General features: G+C 39.7%; 1 non-coding gene across 1 annotated transcript; it reads right to left on the reverse strand.

Moving 5' to 3' along the window:
- Window positions 1–19,445: 19,445 nt before the first annotated feature.
- LOC131254682 (small nucleolar RNA R71) lies at window positions 19,446–19,552 on the reverse strand. The gene has a single exon (XR_009175803.1). It is a non-coding gene; the product is annotated as a small nucleolar RNA R71 (small nucleolar RNA).
- Window positions 19,553–21,217: the final 1,665 nt, after the last annotated feature.

The raw sequence follows: 21,217 nt of genomic DNA on the forward strand, positions 1-21,217 counted from the left end.
TTCATGCTTAGACATATACGAATTAGGGTACATGTATAGAGTGACCAATCACTCAAAATACTAATAATTGAAATACGTGTTACCAAATCTCGAGGGCAAGATTTTCTTTAAGGGGGGTAAATTGTTACCATTTAAATCCAAATTAGTATGAACGTGTGCGGAAACACACGTATCTTATGTTAGACATCATCATTCAGCAATTCACGATCTGTCCATCTTAACCATTTGATGTGGACTGTGGCGATCAGTTCAATCCACCCTAGACCCTAATGGCTTTTAACCTTCTAGATTTGAGCTAGGACAATCCACAATGCATCTGTAGAGTCCAAAGTCAATCCACCTCGGATTGACTCTAGATCGTTTATGGTAAGACTGCGTCTCCAACCCGTGATCTAAACTAGCAGCTAGGCTTGCAGTATTCATCTTATCGTAGGGATAAGTTAAACCTCAAATTTGTCCTAAGCTAATGTGTATAACCTAATCCAACTATCCAACATGAACCCCGAGACCAAAATTAAGAAATCGATTATTCATCTAGTTTTTGAAACTCCATAAGATGATACATCACTTAATGATTACAATCAGTCCCTTCGATCACTAAAAATTTCTGATTCTCTTCACCTACAAACTAGGCTAGAAACCCTGAGAATCACCAATGATCATATTTAAAATTAACCGGACTGTCAGATCTTTGTAATAGACTATATAACATCACCATTTAAAACCTAAACTTCAACCAGTGTGGCCCCTTGAGGAATGTAGCTGCCCATTTATCCATAAATTTGTGTCATGGGCCACTCGGTCTATCCTTTATGAGGCTCGTGCCAATCAATGTCAAAAAACCGTCACATAAGCAAATAATCCAACCATCCAGTAATGGTAACCAACACTAGAATTTTTCCTTAGAAGTGATTAAGGACTCTTAGGAACCTTAAAATTCAAATCTGAAGATGATCTAGCCGTCAAATTGACGAAAATCCACCAATATGGACCACAACCCCTAATCTACCAATCAACCACTTAATCATGACCAATGGGTCATCTGATCATCGAGATTACCTTTGATTTCCACATAAGTAACCCCTGAGACTTTTTAGATAGGAACAGACTAAGATCAGAGTGGGACCCGCCACACGATTAAAATTGCATGCTTATAGAAATATAAATGAGATGATTTATAATAGAGTAACTGGAAATAAATATTATTATTGGGATACCATCGTATCACGATGATCTTGAACATACAAATGATCCCCTAAAAACCTTTTGACCATTGATGTCCAGTCTCGAAAAGATCTGACTATCAGAATGACGTAATTGGCACCTAAAAGGCCTTAATCAAGTCGTGGGCCCCACCTGAACTTTGGATCTGCCTGGCTTTTGGTCAAAGGGCAATAATTGAACCCCTAGGACCTAATGGACAGAGTGGATTTGGAAAATACATCCTGATGGGCCCCACATTAGTGTGCGTGTGCACGTGGGATGCATACACTCACTGTGCACAAGTCCAAGGAGCCCGATCAAAGCTCGCTGACCCGAGCCTTCTCCAAAAAGAGAGTTTCTCTCTCTCTCTCTCTCTCCTTGCTTTTGCCAACAGATGAACAGATGTCCATTTACTTTTTATTAATGGCTCACCATCAAGCATCACCTTGATGATCTGAACCATCCATTTGGTAGAGTACCCACATGCGATCAAAATCCGACAGGTTTCACATGGTTCCACACGTGTGCATGCACACGATTCTCGCTGCCAACGGGTCATACAAACACAATGTTTCCAGAAATAGAAACTATCTCCGTGCTGCTATTGAGGGTCGAATATTGCATATTAGACCCTAGTTATTACTTGCTTTTACGAACATGATACCGTTTAACACCTTATTTTAATCATGTTTGTGATGCAAGGTGAATTTACGAGCATGGACTGAAAAGGATATTAAAAGCATGGATTTAATGCTCAGAAATCACCAAGGTAAGGGACAGACTCTAGGGAATAGAGATCGATGATTTTACACGACCAAGATTCAAGAAAATCACGTGTGTCACACTAAAATGGCCTGAAAGTCGTCTAGAATGCAAGATCATAGGGTTCCCACCATCCGTTCGGGTCGAAACTTTATATGTGCTATGAGGACCACAAAGTAACCATACATATCAAATTTCAGCCTTTTAATCCTTGTGGAAGTGGCCCAACAGATAGATAAGCGCCCAAATCTCTGATTTAGGGCCCGCCTGGTATCAAGATGTACCCCAGTTTTGGTCTCAACCTCTTAAACCTGATGAAAAAATGTATGGATAGAGTGGATTTCTCATAGACATCAATTTGGGACCCACTTTAAGTGGCCAGTGTACACTACAGGCGTACGCCCGCAGTACACCGGACCAGCTAAGCGGTCAGCGGGCGCTGACCCGATTTGAATGCGGATTTCTTTCCACCCGCAACAGAAACGTGCGGACGGCTTCGGGTGGGCCACCATCATCATACTTCTTAATGATCCACATCGCTCAATGAGTTAAGGAGACCAAACCGATCACACACTGATCTACGGTTTGATTTTCGAAAACAGTGCATGTACAGGAAGTTTCAAACGCAGGTCGGACGACTGAAGCACGGATTCAGTGGGCCGTAATATCAGAAATAAAAATCCATTCCTTATGCACTGAAATTCCACTACAAACCCAATGGATGGAATGAATTTTTCATTTGTATCTTTCAAGGGCCCACCGAATCATAGCGCAAGGAGTACCAGCCGACTCTGTTCACAAACAGACCTTGCTGACAATCCTTGTGGGCCACCATTAAGGCCCACATAGATGATCCATACTGTCCATTCTGTTCGGGGCTCCGTGCAATCCAAAACCACAAAGTTTGAAGGATCCGCGCAAGACGTAGAGTGTGCAGGCACAGTCGCAAAGGAAGCTGGTTCTTATTGAAGCTGGCAAGATCTCAGTCGTTCTGCGATCAACAGGCCATTCTCTAGTGTGATCAAGACCATCCAAACTACCTTCAAAGGGTAAACGACCGTCGCCAAGGAGCCTGAATGTCTCAGATCCCACAACAGGATCGGTTTTAATGATAAATATGGGTGCGCCAGATGAATTCGTTATGCATAGAGTGCATAAAACTTCCACACCGACTTCATGAGTGCTGCGTAAAACTTTCGCACCGACTCCATGGAGTGTGGAAACTCTCCACCGACCTTATTGGTTCCATATAAAGGAGATCCAGCCGTGGGATCCAATTATCGGTGTAGAGGAAGAAGCAAGAGAAGAGAAAGAGAAATCGTGGCCGGGTTTGAGTTTTTATTCCTTTTTCTAATTCTGTTCTTGTTATTTTTAAATGACTTTTGCCTAACCTTGGCTATAGCTAGCTAAACCTTTTAGCTAGGGCTAAGAGGTGAAGCTTGTAGAGTAATGGGGGACTCTTTGCTTATGCCTTTTGTTTGAACTGAACAGATTTTGATTCTGGTTTGATTAATAGGAATACTTTTAGTTTTTAATAGTTTGTTGTAACGGAAATTACAATAGATCTGCGATGGCTTTGAGTATTTCCTTTCCCTTATTTTTTATTATGAAATTAGGAAGCCATGTTGTTCACCATTGCCCCTTGGACATGGTTGGATGATAGAATCCTTCCTAGCATTCATACATCTTCTGATTGGTTGTGGATTGGTTTAGTTCTATTGTTTACTTTGTCTCATGGGCATGTTTTTGTGATGGAATCAACTCTAATTCTCATACCTTTCATCTCTTTGAAAACTAGATCAAAGGAAGTTTAAATTGTGTTTTAGTGATATATCTTCCAACTGGATGAAGATGGGACTCAAAGTCCAGTTGAGTTCATGAATCAATTATAGATCTCTCTGATCTCTACAAGTGGATCCTCTGAATCCTTAGTTTCTTACCTTTGATTTCTACAAATTTTAGTTTCCTATTTCACCATTATTCACACATATTCACCTAATTTAGATTTCATCTTATTCTAGTTCTAGTTCTAGTTATTTCCAGATTACGTACAGGTTTCAATCCCCATGGATTCGACCTCGGTCTCACCAAGTTTATTACTACATCACAACCCTATACTTGGGGGGTGAACAGCTGCCAGGTTGGTGATCCGTGTAAGCTCCCCTCCCTGCATCTCGACTGTTCATACGAGAGAAATCCTACCCGCCCACGTAGCTACGTGGTTTAGGGCTTCCAAATGGTTGGTTTTAGTGCGCCAGCTGTTTGCAAATACCTCCCTCCAACAAGATGTATCTGGATCGTTAGTTGATCCTCATCCAACAGCCAAAAAGAACTGAGTTCTGATGATAAGAAGAGAGTGAAAATAGCTCCTTCCTATCTCTTATGAAAACCTAAAGAAAAACGGTCGTTTCTTCCCAAACTCGAACCCACCACCCAGACGTTCCCCAAGCTTCGAAAAAAGCTTGCCTTTGAGCTTCATACGGTCCATCTAAACTGGCCAGAAGAGATGGTTCAAAGAAATAAGCCCCCATTTGTAATTTGCCATTAACGATTGCATCTTCTTCGCCACTCTACCGCACCAACTATCATAGTATGAGACCGTTTCAACTCCAGTTATGTTCGGATTCACGACTGGAGGTCCTTGGAGAAGGTAGAAGGAGAAGAAAAGGAAAGAGAAAGAAAGGAAGAGGAGAGTAAGGGCGGTACGACTGCACCATAGCACTACTCAACTGCACCAAACCACTGCCCAACTCGGTTGGGTCGTGACTGGGTTAAGTCGAGTAGTGTTGCTAGACCTCAGAGAGGGAGAGAGGAAGCAAAAGAAAAGAGGAAGAAAATGGAAGAAGAGAGAAAGGACAGGTGCACGGATGCACCAGCTCAAATCGAACCAACCCAATCCGCTAGCGAGTCTAACTCGCTGGACCGAGTTTGGTCCGAGTTAGGCGTGGGTCTAGTCCATTCCAAACCTTATGAAAGGTCATGAAGAGAAGAGGAAGAATGAGGGGAAGAAAGTGAGGAAGAGAAATAGAAAGAAGAAGAGATGAAGGGGAGTGAGTGTTATCTACTACACTGGCTCGGCCCGACCAAGTCACTGAGCCCAATGCATGGGCTGCTGCTGAGTCCAGACCAAGTTGGGCCTACACTGGGTCACTGGATGTGTTGGAAAATTGAAAAATAAAATAAAATATAGAAGAAGGGAGAAAGCAAGGAAGGGGCTATGGGCCTTGACTAGTTGAGTCAACTCAGTTTGGTACCGAGTTAGACTGCTGACCCATTGGCTAGTTGAGTCTAGCAACTCTGCTAGATGTGGGGTCTTGAGTGAGGAGAAAAGAAGAAGAAAAGGAGAAGAAGAAAGAGAGGGTGAAGGAGAGAGAGAGAGAGAGAGAGAGAGTATGTGGGTGGTTGTGTTGAGCCAAGTCAACTCGGCTCAAACCGAGTCAAGAGGCGAGGTTCATCTCCAAGCCACATTAAAGCACACCAACTCGAGTTGTTGGATTGACTTGGTATGCTAACTTCCCATCTTTATACATTTGAAGTGTCAAATTAAATTATCATTATTTTACTATTGCTAGGAATTATTAATAGACGTCATTAATTCTACTACTCGATTGTTGGTATTAGATATTAACATTTATTATCATTAATGTTGTTCTTATATCGTCATTAGTAGATTAATTATTATAAGATTAGTATTGATAGTATGAACTAACAATTATTACTTATCATTACTTCATTTCTAATATTATTATAAATTTATTTATATGAATTAGATTTCTAACTCTAAACCAAAGCCTAAAAGTAGAATAGTCGATGAAACTCTAAGACTAAGTAATCTAAACCATTAGTAAATGATCTGTAGTTATCGTTAGAGGTGTACACGAACCGGGCTAGCCCAGTTAACTCGCTCAACTCAGCCCAACCAGGAACTGAGTTTGGTCTGGGACGGGCCATTTTCTTTAGCCCGAAACTGAGTTCGGGCCGAGTTCGAACAAGTCCCAGTTCGGCCCGACTCAGTCTGAAACCCAACTCAACCTGGCCTGACTCAGTCCGAAACTGGACTCAACCTGGCCTGACTCAGCCCGACTCGACTGTTTACACACACACAGATATATATATATATATATATATATATATATATATATATATATATATATATATATATATATATATATCCTAAATCCTTACCCTAACCATTTGAACTTGCCAAAGCCCTTCCCATGAACTTACTGTAAGGTCCGAAACTGGCCCGAACTCACCAGATTGCTAACCGGGCCGAGTTCAGGCTGGATATGTTGGCCCGGTGACCAGGTCGGGTCAGGTTCGGGTTGGGTTTGCTGGTGACCGAGCTAGACGGGTTGAGCCCAATTCGACTCGGTTCGGCCCGATGTACACCCCTAGTTATCGTAGATAAGAAAATAAAATAATATCGTTACTAATTACTAGTGTATTGTTTTCTTTGTCATTCTTAAATATTATCATAAGGGTATATCATAATATTAATTATCATCATAATAATTACTATTAACATGTTACGCTAATGTTAATTACTATAAATGAAACTCTCATTAATGATATTAGCATGGTACCCATCACTTGAAAATATTATCTTTAATAATAGATTATACTATTTTATTACAATTGTAATACTAATTAATATCATGGTCACAAGTGTTAGTTATATCATTAACATTAAATTGTAACTAACCATATTATTATTATATTACACTTAAGCTATACATACATTATGGTTCTACTCCTAGAACTAAACCCTAGGATGAAAACCCTAAGTTCTATATCAAAACCCTAAAAACAAGTAATCCAAACCCTAGGTGATATTAGTCTTGACCATAAATACCTTGTAGAAATCCGATCTCATGGATAACTTCACAATCCATGATATCGTAGTTCGTTACTAGACCTTGATTCATTTAATAGTTTTTAAACTGTAATTGCACTTGCACTTAGGTTGTACTCTATTAGGATGGTATCCTAGTTCGATACTTGATCTCTATGTTAGTTGAATATGCTATTGTACTGTTTATATGATATATATGAATCGAAATCTCTCTAGTTAGTGAGGTGAACCTCTATTTAAGAAAGAGAGTCCGTACTCAAGGTGTAATGAGACTGATTGTGCTAAAAACAGACCCTCAACATGGAGGTTATGTTAGTGGTAATTTATTCATGGGACTTACCATATATGGGGTGAACCCACCTATTTAATTTTGTGATGAACTGTTCGACGTTTTTATCATCGCTGCTTATTCGTGTTTAAGGCAGGCCTACCAACTCCTTTTAATCGTTATATTTTAGTATCTTTGACAGTCATTTCCACTCAACATATGATGGTAGTTCCCCATACATTGACAATTGATTGGTCATTTGTTGATGGGTTCTATACACACCCTAAGGCGGTAGACTCGTGGGCCGGGGATGGTGGTCATGGGACACTATGCCTAAACCATCAGCCTATGCTGGTGATAAGCCCCCATAGTGATCTTGAGTTTTACTAAATCAGCTAATTATAATTGAACTAATAATAGTTTGGCTAATCATGCATACATGGCACAGACCAGTGTCTATCGCTAATGTACGTGATGTATGATAGGCAGTCAATATGCGGTACGTGATGCACTATTGACCAGCCTTTGCATGGGTGACGAGCCTAACTCCAAACATAAGAGCATCCTCAAGTCGATAATTGCATTTATGCATCCATGCATATAATAAGAATACATTTTGTTATGTTTTGATTTCCTTGCTGGTTTCATGTTATACTTGTCTTAGGCGGCGGTGTATAATCTTGAGGAGAATTCACACTGAGTTGGCCACTCATCCATCAAATATATAACCATACAGGTAGCACAAGTGGCTTAAGTGATTTTCAGGTTTAGACTGATGAGGAGCCGGGTACAAGTGTCAAGAATGCACGGCTGTATTGCTAAGAGGAGCTGTGTAGTCTTGCAGCTTACATTTATATGCTTTCTATTATTTCTCATGTATGTAAATCTTGTAATTGTTAATGTAGAGACATTGGTTTGTATAAGTCATTATGGGCAGCTTCTTGTATATCTGAATGATAATGCAACTTTCCTTTACGTTTAATTTGTCCATACTATGATAACTACTAACTCTGAATAATGAAGATATATATATATATATATATATATATATATATAATTTGGCTCTTGATAAGTTAACACTCGGGTTTTTTGGGAAACGGGTCATACACTTGGGTCTCGAAAACATGGGCGTTACATTACTTCTCTCTCTCTCTCTCTCTCTCTCTCTCTCTACTCGCCAATTGCCAAACACTAAAACTTGCGAATTTCTCTGGGTTCCTATAAATGGAAGTAGGTGGTGACATTGGGATGCTCCACATGAGTTATATTAAGGCTAGGAAGGGTCTCATGCACTATAAATGTAGGGGTCCCCTAGGCGATCTTAACGAATGAGCAGTTAGATCATCAAATGGATGGTTTGTGAGTGGCAATTTTTGACGGACGGTTCACAAATTTCAGGTGTATAAATAAGTTGTTAGATGTGAAATTCGTAATGTATGTAGACAGCTATGAGTAAAATTCGATGAACTTTGTAGACGTGTTAGTGGGTTATCCTAAATGGATGGTTGAATTTTTTATTTTTATTTTTTAAATGGATGGTGAATGGGCCCCACATTATTTGGCGAAGTAGAGGAAGCACATAAGCACTCTTGTCGTTATTGAGTTGGAGAAAAATAAGGGATTTGGACTCTCATATACAAATTCTTAGTTTGGTAGGTGTACACACATGTGTATATGATCAGTATATGTGCACCGAGTATGTGTGACATATTTTGTGTGTGTGTGTGTGTTTTGTGATGCATGCATGTATGCATGGTTGGATAAAAAGATTGTGTAGTTTAAATGGATGGTTGGTTGCATGGTTGGATTTGATGGTTTAGGTTGATATGAGGGTGCAAATATTAGTGATGATGGTGGTCAAGACAGATTTGAACGGTCTAAATTTGATATTAGATGAATGAGATGACTAGTGAGCCCCACATTTCTGTCTGAATGAGACTGAAATGCCCCACACAAGGTCATTATACATTCCTAAAGTACACATGCCTATACCTTACCATAATATTTTATTTACTTTTGAAATGTCTCTAATGTTTTTAAATGGTGGAGGCTTAAGGTATTTGTTATTAACTTTTAGGATGAAAATGTGTGTGGGCTCTAATCCAACCGTCCTTTTAAGATGAAGCTTGATGCTCGGATCATCTGTGATGTGTTCTATCTAATGAGCCCATTATTGACCCATAATCATTAAAGGTGGATCAAAATGAATATTCAATGGTTCTCATTCTTCCATGATCTTGCAACGGATGTGAGTATGTCATATAGAAGCTAACCATTATATTTGAAGTATACTTCATGAGTTATAAAGTAGACGGTTTATTTTATATTTGAGTGGCTCGGTAGGTGAGTGCAAGGTGATGTACGGTTAGATGGTGAGATATGGAAGAAAAATCATACATTTAGAAGCATAATCATATAATTAAGTTAATGTACGGTCACTTTCATTGATAAATAAGTACAAATTAGGGATGGTTAAGCATAGAACCATTATATATATATATATATATATATATCTGTGTGTGTGTGTGTGTGGATCTATGAGATGGCTCGACGAATGAAAAGTTTAGATTGATGGTTAGAGAAATATACCATGATCGTACACATGGATAGATAAGAGGAAGGCTAGGTGAGTTTAATGCATATTTAACAGTTAAGATTCGATCAATTTATGAATGGTCAATTGGTTTTGTAGGCATCAGTGATGAGAGTGCAAGTATATATGTACATACACACACAGAAATCACATAATTAACTATCACATAAGTCAATGTTCACCCTAATTAGATAGATAATACATATCAACAGTCACAAGTTTCATAGAATGATGGATGCATGGATGTATGCATGGGCCTATGCATGTGTGCTTCAATGAATGCAAGTGTACATGAGTGCACGTGTACGCTTATGTACTGAAATCCTCGGTCATTACACAGGCCACCTGAATTGTGGGTTGAGCTTACTTTTTACCTCAACATCTAACATAAAGTATACTTAATAAGCCGAGTGGATTTTACACTTGGTGGATCCCACAAACTTATGTGCTTTACAAACTGGAGTGGATTCCAGTCTCCCTCCACCACTTTCTTTCCCTATCTTTTTCTGAATTTCTCTCCCTCGAGAGCATCCAACGTGTGGATTAAACATCAAGTCGAGTGAAACAAAGACTCGGTCGAGACTTCGAGTTTATGTAGTACTAGTCCACCATGATGTTTATATAAGATTCACTCCGACCATTAGATGCATAATCCCAGTTTGGGCCTAGAGTAAAACAAATCAACTTGACTTGTAGTTTAGGTGAACCATACCAAATAAAATAGTTTGGAAAGACATCCATCCTTAATTTTAACATAGCCCACTTTGATGATTATATGAAATCCACTCCAACCATTAGATGCCACACAAAAAATTTAGTCCCAGCCTTAGGCCCATAGGTGGCTTATACAAAGGGATATAGTTTGTAGGGCGACTATTGTCCTGTACACTTTTTTCCAATCATGTGGTCCACCTAAATCATTTTTTACCCTTGGCTTAACTTGAGGTGAAGCACTTCTTGGTTGAATATAGTTTGGAAGCCTACTAAAATCATCTCATGTCGCTCTTCAACTATACCCAGTATTTGGAAGAAAAAAAATTATACCTATATATGCTCCTCTCTCTCTCTCTCTCTCTCTCTCTCTCTCTCTCTCTCTCTCTCTTTAACACATGCACTCACACCCCCACACCCTCACACACTCACACCATAGTGGGATTTCACCACAATAGGTATTCGAATCCATGACCTCGTGTTAAAACTCTTGTTAGTCTACTAGCGTAAATCGAGTAATGTGACTTACACGGTTAGGTAATCGGACCTATGTAGAGATGGATGTTCTTATTAGGCCTACTTTGATGTATATATTTTATCCACGCCGTCCATTCATTTTGAAAGATCATTTTAAAGAATAAGCCTAAAAATGAGGCATATCAAAGGCTCATGTGGACCACACAATAGAAAGCAGTGAAATTGAAAACCTACCATTGAAAACCTTTTGGAGGCCATAAAATTTTTGGATGTAACTCATTTTTTGGCCCATGACGTTAAATTAAATTCTAAATCCAATGGATAGATTGGATTCAACACATAAATCACGACAGGACCCTTATAACATGACAACCTTGACCCTTATGAACTCCACATGTCACATGACAACCACGACCCATATAACATGATAACCACAACTTATATAACATGACAACCACAACCCATATAACATGACAACCTTGGCCCTTATGAACTCCACATGTCACATGACAACCACAACCCATGATAATCATGACACATATTACATGACAACCATGACCCATGACAATCATGACACATTACATGACAACCACAACCCATATAACATTACAACCATGACCCTTACCACATTACAACCACAACCCCATATAACATGGTAAGTGTCGTGGTTGTAATGTGGTAAGAATCGCGGTTGTAATGTAGTAATGGTCGTGGTTGTCGGGTTGATGTAATTAATAACTTGATTATTTTTAAATAATAGGAGTCAAGGCTCACAATGGGGTGATCTGTTCCGTCCACCTTGTCAGCCAGCTCGCTACGTGGTCAAAAAGTCCTGACTTAAGCAATGTCTGCCTCTAACAAACATCATAGTGAGCCTATAAAGTTTCAACCATGGGTGTCATTCTCACCATTATTTTCTATTATGTCGCCCACACGAGCATTGGATCAGGATGATATTTGGGCCCTAGCCCTAAAATGACACGATAAAAAGAATGGGCAGTATGGATTATACACATACATTAATGTAGGCCCCATGAGTTGGACCTTGCCCGCTCCCAAAAAAGGCTTTCGTACACATCACTTTCTCATCACTAAATACGATGTAACTTCTTATTCACTAAAAAAACCGTACAACTACTAAACCATGGACAAGGGCATTTTGGTCTGATTAATTTTTGAAAGTTTGTTAGAAGGCCACCCTCGGAATATTTGGAAAGGTGGAACCTCTTTGGAGAATTTGACCATACAAGGAGGCCAATACAGTCAAAATCCCATTATTTTACCATGATACCGTATAAAGGTTGGAAAAAGTAAAAGTACCACATAAAACTGAAATCAAATAAGGGACGCGGATTAGGTGGTGTTGTGCCCACCATGATGTATGTCTCCTTTTATGTAGGTCGTCCATATCTTTTTCTACCTTATTTTGGGACATAAGCCTAATAATGAAGCGAATATGAATTCATGTGGACCACATCACAGAGAATCGTGGAGATAATGTCACTTGGAACTTCCTAGGGCTCACCTATTGTCCATTTATCATCCAACCTCAGAGCACTTGAACCATGACCTTAGTTTTGAAAGGCACCTCTTGTCTATTGCTTAGGTATGGTTTGGAATCCAGATGGATTTGCTTCAGCCCCTAAAATTAGAAAAATGGATGTTCTGCTTGAATATAAAACACTTGAATTTGCTTTCTACAAGCAAGGATTTTCTGCTTCCTGCATTGTAATGTCCATGTTATCACTAACATCATGAGCACTACTATATTAAATGCGATCTTCGGTGATGTGGCTCAATTACATGAAAGCGAATTGGCTAGTGTACCACACACTAACAACATAGCTGGTGTGGGTACATATCATGCCAAGACGAATGCTGACGCGAGCTCCAAGTTGTATAAACGGTTCAAAAGTGATCAAAGTTACATGGGCCCCACAATGATGTATTTATCATATCTACATGTTCATCCATTTGGTGAGATCATTTTAGATCTTTATCAAAAATTAGTAATTTCTAAGGCTTGAGTGGACTAGACCACAAATAGTAGTGGGGACAACGATTTTCACCATTGAAACATTCGTAGGGTCCACCATAATGTCTACTTTTCATCTAATTTGTTCATATGGTCACACAGACCTAAATGAAGATTAAAAAAATATATCATATTGATCCAAATTTTATATGACCCCCAGTAGGGTTTCAACAATAGGTGCTGCTTTTTATAATGTGGTCCACTTGATTTTTTTGGATGTCTTATTTTTTGGCTCAAGCCTTATGACAAGCTCACCAAGTAAACGGATAGTTTGGATATAACTCATACCTCATCGTGGGACCCACAAAACTTAATGGCATTAACACACTAGCCACATCGATGACTTGTGGTACACCAGCGAATCCGCTTCCCAATTACATTGCAACAAATAGGACTCCTTGCCATAATAGAGGATTGAACTCATACATTATGCCAGGCCTTAAAACACCCGAGGCATCAAAACCACTGTTAGAGGCTGTGTTAGGAATGCCACTTAATCCACATCCAAGCAAAGAAACACAAGTACAAAAAGAATAAACCTTCTACACTTTCTTTTTTTATTTACTACAAAAATTATCCTAACATGTTTTTTTTTTTTTTGAAATGGCTTAGATCCAAGAGAGGTTGGATTAAAATCAATGTTGATGGGTCCATTCTGGTAAACCCAAGTGCGTTGGGAGACATTTTGATGGAAATTTTGTTTTTTGCTTTCTCATCAAGCTACGACATTTGCTCCAACTACCGGGCTGAGTTTTGAGTAATCTGGGAGGGCCTGGTGAAGTGTGCTAATTTGGGCTATTTAAAAGTAGAAGTGGCTAGTGACTCCAAGTCCATTGTGGGGATCCTCACGAAGAACTCCACTCCTACATGGTCCATGCATGTGCTACCGATTTGTGAGGGTCAGGACGATGTGGGATGTGCTAGATATTTCCTTCGCCCATACACTCAGAGAAGCGAATGCGGTAGTGGATGATCTGTAAAGGCGAGGTAGTGCATCCCAATCCAGCTCCTTTTTCGATACTCTAGCCTTGCTGCCTAGCATTACTATGAGCCTTCTCTTTTTGAATAGGGTAGGCTTGGGTTACTTGAGGGAGGTTTAGCTTTCTATATCTAGTACATGATAGGTGCAGCATTGACCTTTTTGTGATGTGCGCCCGAAGGTGCTGTAAATCCTTTTCTAAGATTTATATATAAAATTGTCTAAAAAATTTTATTTAAAAAACGTAATTTTTTTTCTTTGCATTTTTCAATGTTTGAATTACAGATGTTAAAGAAAAATCTCCTCTCTCCATTTTTGTCACATGATGTATCATTATCAAAGAAAACTTTCACTACAACAAATTAGACTTTTTGCAATGATTTTTTTAGCGAGGAGTCTAATTTCATTGGGAAATGCAATTTCTTACAATGACATTTCAAGTCGTTGCAAAAAAATAGATTATTTACGATGACAGTTTAAATCGTCGCTAATAGTTAAATTTTTTGCGACGAGCTTCAATTATCATCGCAAAATTTGTTGCAAAAAGTTTTCGTATGAATTTTTTACAACGATCTTGACCAGTCATCACTAATAGCCACTTTTTGTGACAAAATTAGGTGTCCTAAAAAAATTTATTTTACAACGACATAAAAGTTGTCGCAAATAGTAGCTTTTACAATGACTAGTTCAACCCATTACAAAAAATACTAAATTATACTTTCTATGACGAACGTAGTTTCATTGCAAAATATTAGAGTATTTGTAACAACATTATAAATCATCGCAAATAGTCAACGTTTTTGTGACGAGTTATAATTATCGTCGCTAAAACATTTCCCACTAATTTCTTCCTGAAAAATTATATAACGGAAAAAATATTTCGTCACGCGTTTCTATGGTAATCGCCAATGTCCACTTTATATGACGAATTGAGTATCATGGCAAAATATTATTTGTTGCAACGACACAGAAGTCGCTACAAATAGTCTGTTTTAGCGACGATCAGGTTAACTCGTTGTAACAAATGCAAACTGAAACTTTTTGCGACGAATGTAATTTCATTGTAAAATGTTAGAGTATTTGCAACAACATTGTAAATCATCGCAAATAGTTGACGTTTTTGCGACAAGCTATAATTCTCTTGTCGCTAAAACGTTTTCAACCAATTTCTCGCAGAAAAATTACATGGCGAGAAAGACGTTTCGCCACGTATTTCTATGGTCATTGCTAATGTCCACTTTATGCGACGAATTGAGTGTCGTGGCAAAACATTATTTTTTTTCACGACACGAAAGTCGCTGCAAATAGTCTATTTTAGCGACGACTAGGTTAACTCGTTGTGACAAATACAAACTGAAACCTTTTACAACGAACGTAGTTTCATTGCAAAATTTTAGAGTATTTGCAACAACATTGTAAATCATCGAAAATAGTCGACGTTTTCGCGATGAGATATAATTATCGTTGCTAAAACATTTTCCACCAATTTCTCTCAGGAAAATTACATAACAAGAAAGACGTTTCACCACGAGTTTCTATGGTCATCGCTAATGTCCACTTTATGCGACGAATTGAGTGTCGTGGCAAAACATTATTTTTTGCCACAACACGAAAGTCGTTGCAAATAGTCTGATTTAGCGATGACCAGGTTAACTCGTTATAACAAATACACTGAAACTTTTTGCGATGAACGTAGTTTCCTTGCAAAATGTTAGAGTATTTGCAACAACATTGTAAATCATCACAAATAGTCGACGTTTTTTGTGACAAGCTATAATTTTCGTCGCTAAAACGTTTCCCACCAATTTTCCCCGGGAAAATTACATGGTGGGAAAGACATTTCGTCACGCATTTCTATGGTCATCGCTAATGTCCACTTTATGCGACGAATTGAGTGTCGTAGCAAAACATTATTTGTTACCACGACATGAAAGTTGCTGCAACTAAGCTGTTTTAGCGACGACCAGGTTAATCGTATTTGTGATGCAGAGTATATTTACGAGCATGGGCTGGAAAGGGTGTTAAAAGCATGGATTTAAAGCTCAGGCATTACCAAGGGCAAGGGACGGACTCCAAGGGACAAAGATCGAAGAAATTACACTCCAGGGGTCTGAGAAATTTGAGAAACTGAAGCTCAAGTGGCCTGAAAGTCAGTCAAATTGCAAGATCACAAAGTTTCCACCATCCGCTTGCTTTGAAACTTCATACATGGCCTGAGGACCATAAATTAACCGTACACGTCGAAAATCAGCCATTGGATCTTTTTGGAAATGTCCCAACGGACAGATCAGCCCACAACTTATCAATCTGGGGCCCGCCTGATATCTTGAAATACTTCAATTTTGGTGTCAACCATTTAAATCATATGGCAACCAGGTTGGACGGAGCTGATCTCTCATATACATCAGCATGGGACCCACATGTGCATTGCACATGTACAGCGTGGGTGCACCAGGCGTGCACGGAAACTCCAGGATGGTCAAACCGTCCTGGACTCGAACTCTCTCACAAACAGCAACAGCGCCTCCCTCTGTTACGCAGACGGTCGGATTGCGAAAGTTGGTGGGCCACCACCGTGCATCAAATGATCAATCCGGACCGTCCATCAGAAGCCCTTGCCCCATATCATCCTCGCCTAGATGGCGGAATTTCAAGAAACATCGGAAGCCGGCTGTTGATCGTCCAAACGGCAGACGGACGGTGGAATGAAATCGTTCATGGCCACGAATAAGCTGATCCAAAAATGGTCATGTCCGACCGATTTTTCGTGAATAAGCTAATGGACGAGTTGGATTTCTCAAATAACTATGATCAGGGGCCCCACCAGCCGAACAGCGCAGGTACGTTACGCGTCCTGTTTACGCAGTCCGGAGGAATCCAGAAATTCCGGACAGCTGTGGCCCATCATCCTTGATCGGATGAACGATCTGGACCGTCCATGGTGTCCGGAGGGGGGACGAGACCCTCGCCAAGGTCGCCGTTTGGCCCTACGTGCATGGTTGCATGTGCAAACAAAACAACAACCTTGTTGTTTTCTCGGCTGCGAAACGTCTCTGCTGTGCGTAAAGGGAGTTTCCGCAGCTGGCTCGTCTGCGGACTCCAGCTCTCCACCGCCCCTGGATGTATAAAGGAGAGGTGAGCGGGACCAGAGAAGGGAGGAAAAAAGCTTGGGACAGGAGCAGTGGCTGAAACGTGAAGTTTTGGAGGGAGGCTCGGTTTTGAAGGCTTGAACGTGGGGAGGGAACGGAGAGAGAAAGGTGGAAGCCGTGGGAGGTAACAGGACGGCTGGAACGAGAGAGGAAAACGGAGATTGAAGGAGGTTGGCTGCTGCTGCACGTCAGGGGAAGAAAAAGAAAAACAAAAGAGAAGAAAAGAAGAAAGGGCTGCTGAACGGTGGGACTGGCAGCGTGTGGTGTGCTCGGTTTTGGAGAGAGAGCTGCTGGACGTGGCTGGAGAGCAGAGACGGCTGGCACGTGGGAAAAGTGGCTGATTTTGGTATTTTTCTCTGTTTATTCTTTTTTCTTTCATTTTAATTTGTTTAAGAGATTCATCCACATCATGCCAATGTGTGGCTGAACCTCTTAGCTAGGGCTAAGAGGTGAAGCCTGTAGCGAGATGGGAGATTATATTTTGTTCCTGTAATTTCAAATTCATAAACTGAATGTGATTCTAGTTGATTATTCAAGGAATATTTTTCTTAGTCTTTAATGGTCTGTTGTGACTGAAATTACAATGGGTTTGCAATGGCTTTGAATATTTCTTTCCTCTTTTTCTATTTATGAAGTCAGGAAGCCCTGTTGTTCATCATTGTCCCATGGGCATGGTAGGATGATAGTACCTTCCTGATCTTCATACATTGTTGATTGGTTGGTAATTAGTTTAATCCTGTTGTTTGCTTTGTCTCCTGGGCATGGTTAGATGATGGAATCCATTCTAACTCATATACCTTTCATCTTGTGAAGACTAGATCAAGTAGGTTCAGTTTGATTCCGTGATTTTTGATACAGACAAAAGATCTCCCTGATCCCTACAAGTGGATCCTCTGAATCCCTAGTTTCTTTCCTCTGAATTCCTTAAGTTTTTACATTAAGCTCTCACCATTATTCATTAATTTATATCTGATTTAGATTGCATCTTAGGCTAGTTCTAGTTCTATTTAGTTTCAGGAAACGTACAAGTATCAGTCCCTGTGGATTCGACCTCGGTCTTACCGAGTTTATTACTACATCACAACCCTATACTTGGGGAGTGAACAAGTTTTTGGCGCCGTTGCCGGGGACTGACGGTTGCGATTCTCTGAAATTAATTAGGTTTAGGATTAGTTTAATAACTTTAGTTTTAGGTTTTTAATTGATTTTTAAAACTAACTTGTTTCCATGTTTTGTAGGATCTTGACATAAGTTCCTAAATTGGTAATTCCTTCTAATCTCTCTACTTTTTCCTATATTTTTAGAATTAGGGTTTTTATTTTAAAAATTTTCTAATTCTAGTATCCTCCCTTCTGTAGGAAATAGTTTATTTTTAGAAATTAGGTTATTTCTTTCCCTTTTTAGAAGTTAACTTTCTATTTTTATTTTAGTAACTTTCTAATTTTAACTCTTTTAAAATCTAATTTGTTTCCTAATTTATTTTTAAAATTTTTGTTTAGAAACTAACCTTCCTATTTTGTAGGCCTTTAAGATAGAAATCTCTGATTCGGTACACTCCTTCTCTACTTTCTATTTTTCAGTTCTCTTTTAGTAATTTACTTTCTAGTTTAGGACCTTCCTAATTTATTTTAGAAGTTTCCACTTTCTTTTTGAAATTAGTTTACTACTACCTTTATTTTAAAGGATTGTTCCTCTTCTTTTAGAATCTAACTTATTTTGTTTTTATTTTGCAGGTCCTTAACTTAGGGGCTTCAATTTGGTAATTTCTTTCCAACTCTCCCTCTCTTTCTTTTTAGATTCTCTTTTCCTTTCTTAGGATTAGACTTTGAATTTGATTGAGGGCTGCGAGTGTTTCATTCCCAAGTGGGCCCATGACGACACTCGACGTCTCTTGACTAAAGGAGGATTGGTTGAGGGGTTGACTATCCATCGCAGGATTAGACACCGCTCGAAATCCTCTAAGTTAACTGAGGTTATGGCTGAAGACCAACCTCCTCTACTTCCACCTAGGGGGGAGGATACCCAAGATGAAAATGAGGTGCAACAGGCACCCCCGCCTCGTACTTTACGAGATTATCTACAACCGGCGGGAGTGAGTACGCCCTCATGCATGATTTTCCCTGAAAACACAGGACAAATGGACATCAAGCCAGGAGTTATCCAACTCCTTCCCAAATTCCATGGACTTGAATCAGAGAGTCCATATTTACATTTGAAAGAGTTCGATGAGATTATAGCTACATTATGTTTTCCTAATGTATCTGAGGATACAATTAGGCTGAAACTCTTTCCTTTTTCCTTAAAAGAGAAAGCTAAGGCGTGGTTACATTCACAACGTCCTAGATCCATTGGCACATGGAACGACATGCAGAGGAAATTCATAAAAAAATTCTTCCCACATCATAAAACGATTACCCTCAGAAAAGCGATCATGAACTTTGCCCAAAAGGAAGATGAAACATTCTTCCAATGTTGGGAAAGGTTCAAAGATTTGGTCAGTTCATGCCCACAACACGGATTTGAAACGTGGCGCATTACAAATTTTTTCTATGATGGACTGACATCTTCCATGCGCCAAATGGTCGAGACAATGTGTAATGAAGAGTTCATTAATAAAGATGTTGACGAGGTATGGGACTACCTCGACAGTCTGGCTGAAAAAACACAATCTTGGGACTATTACCCAAAGTTGAACACCACGTCTAGGCCGACTCAATTAAAGGAGAAAGGTGGATTATATCTCTTGAAAGAAGAGGATGACCTCAAGTGTAAAGTGACTACGCTCATAAGGAAAGTTGAGGCCATGGAAGGAAAGAAGGATAAGGTTAATGAAATTGTTTGCGGCATCTGTGATTGCAACATTCATACAACAGAAAATTGTCCTACAATACCTGCCTTTCGAGGAGTGTTGAATGAACAAGCCAATGCCGTAAACAACTATCAAAGACCTTTTACTGGACCTAACTCCAATACATACAACCCTGGTTGGAAAAATCATCCAAACTTTAGTTGGAGGAATGGACAGACGGCTACTCCTCCAAGTTTCTTCAATCAAAATCCAAATCAAGTGAAACCTCAAGAGGAACCGGTTCAAAATCCCATACAAGAGTTGGCTCAGGCAATGCGAGAAATTACAGATTTTATACAAAAGATAGATTCTCGTATGACGGTTATAGAAAAGGGGATGCTTCCTACATAACCTCTCCCCAATCCTAAACCGCAGTACGAGAGTAATGATCCCAGCTCTTCAAATCAGATGGGGCATGCTAAATCCATCACCACTCTTAGGAGTGGGAAGATCATTGATAAAACTCTTCCTGTTATGCCCGAAAAGCCTCAAGAACCAGAAGAGGACAACAATGATGGATCCAGTGATGCCCCACAAAAAGTAGAACCGGAACTTCTAGAAAAGCCAGTTGCTCCATTCCCCCAACGGTTGGTTTCACCAAAACCTCTCTCTAACTCTCAGGATATTCTAGAGGTGTTGAAACAAGTGAAAGTCAACATTCCTCTACTTGATGTCGTGAAACAGATTCCTTCATATGCCAAATTTCTGAAAGACTTATGCACGACCAAAAGACGGAAAATTATTCAAAATAAAATCTTCTTGACTGAGAAAGTGAGTGCCATCCTGAAGCAAGACGTGCCGCAGAAATTCAAGGATCCCGGTAGCCCAACCATATCATGTGTAATCAGGAACCATCGAATTGATCACGCACTTCTTGACTTAGGAGCGAGCGTCAATCTGATTCCCTACTCGGTATACAAACAGTTAGGTTTGGGTGAATTAAAACCCACCCTAACCACACTACAACTTGCTGATCGCTCTGTTCGTGTACCAAGAGGGATAATTGAGGATGTGTTAGTCCAGGTCGATAGATTTTACTACCCTGTAGATTTTATCATCCTGGACACCGAACCCATCAATAACATGAGCACTCAGATTCCCGTCATTCTTGGTCGCCCATTCCTTGCCACGTCAAATGCAATTATCAATTGCAGGAATGGTGTTATGACTATGTCTTTTGGAAATTTGACATTGGAGTCAAACATTTTTTTCAATAACAGCAGCAACGCAGAGGATGATGACGATTTCCACGACATTAACATGATTGACTCTTTCGTAGAAGATACGACACCTCTTACCTTATCCTCCGACCATCTAGAGACATGCCTGGCCCACTC

Source organism: Magnolia sinica, chromosome 8, assembly GCF_029962835.1.
Source record: "Magnolia sinica isolate HGM2019 chromosome 8, MsV1, whole genome shotgun sequence".
NCBI lineage: Eukaryota > Viridiplantae > Streptophyta > Magnoliopsida > Magnoliales > Magnoliaceae > Magnolia > Magnolia sinica.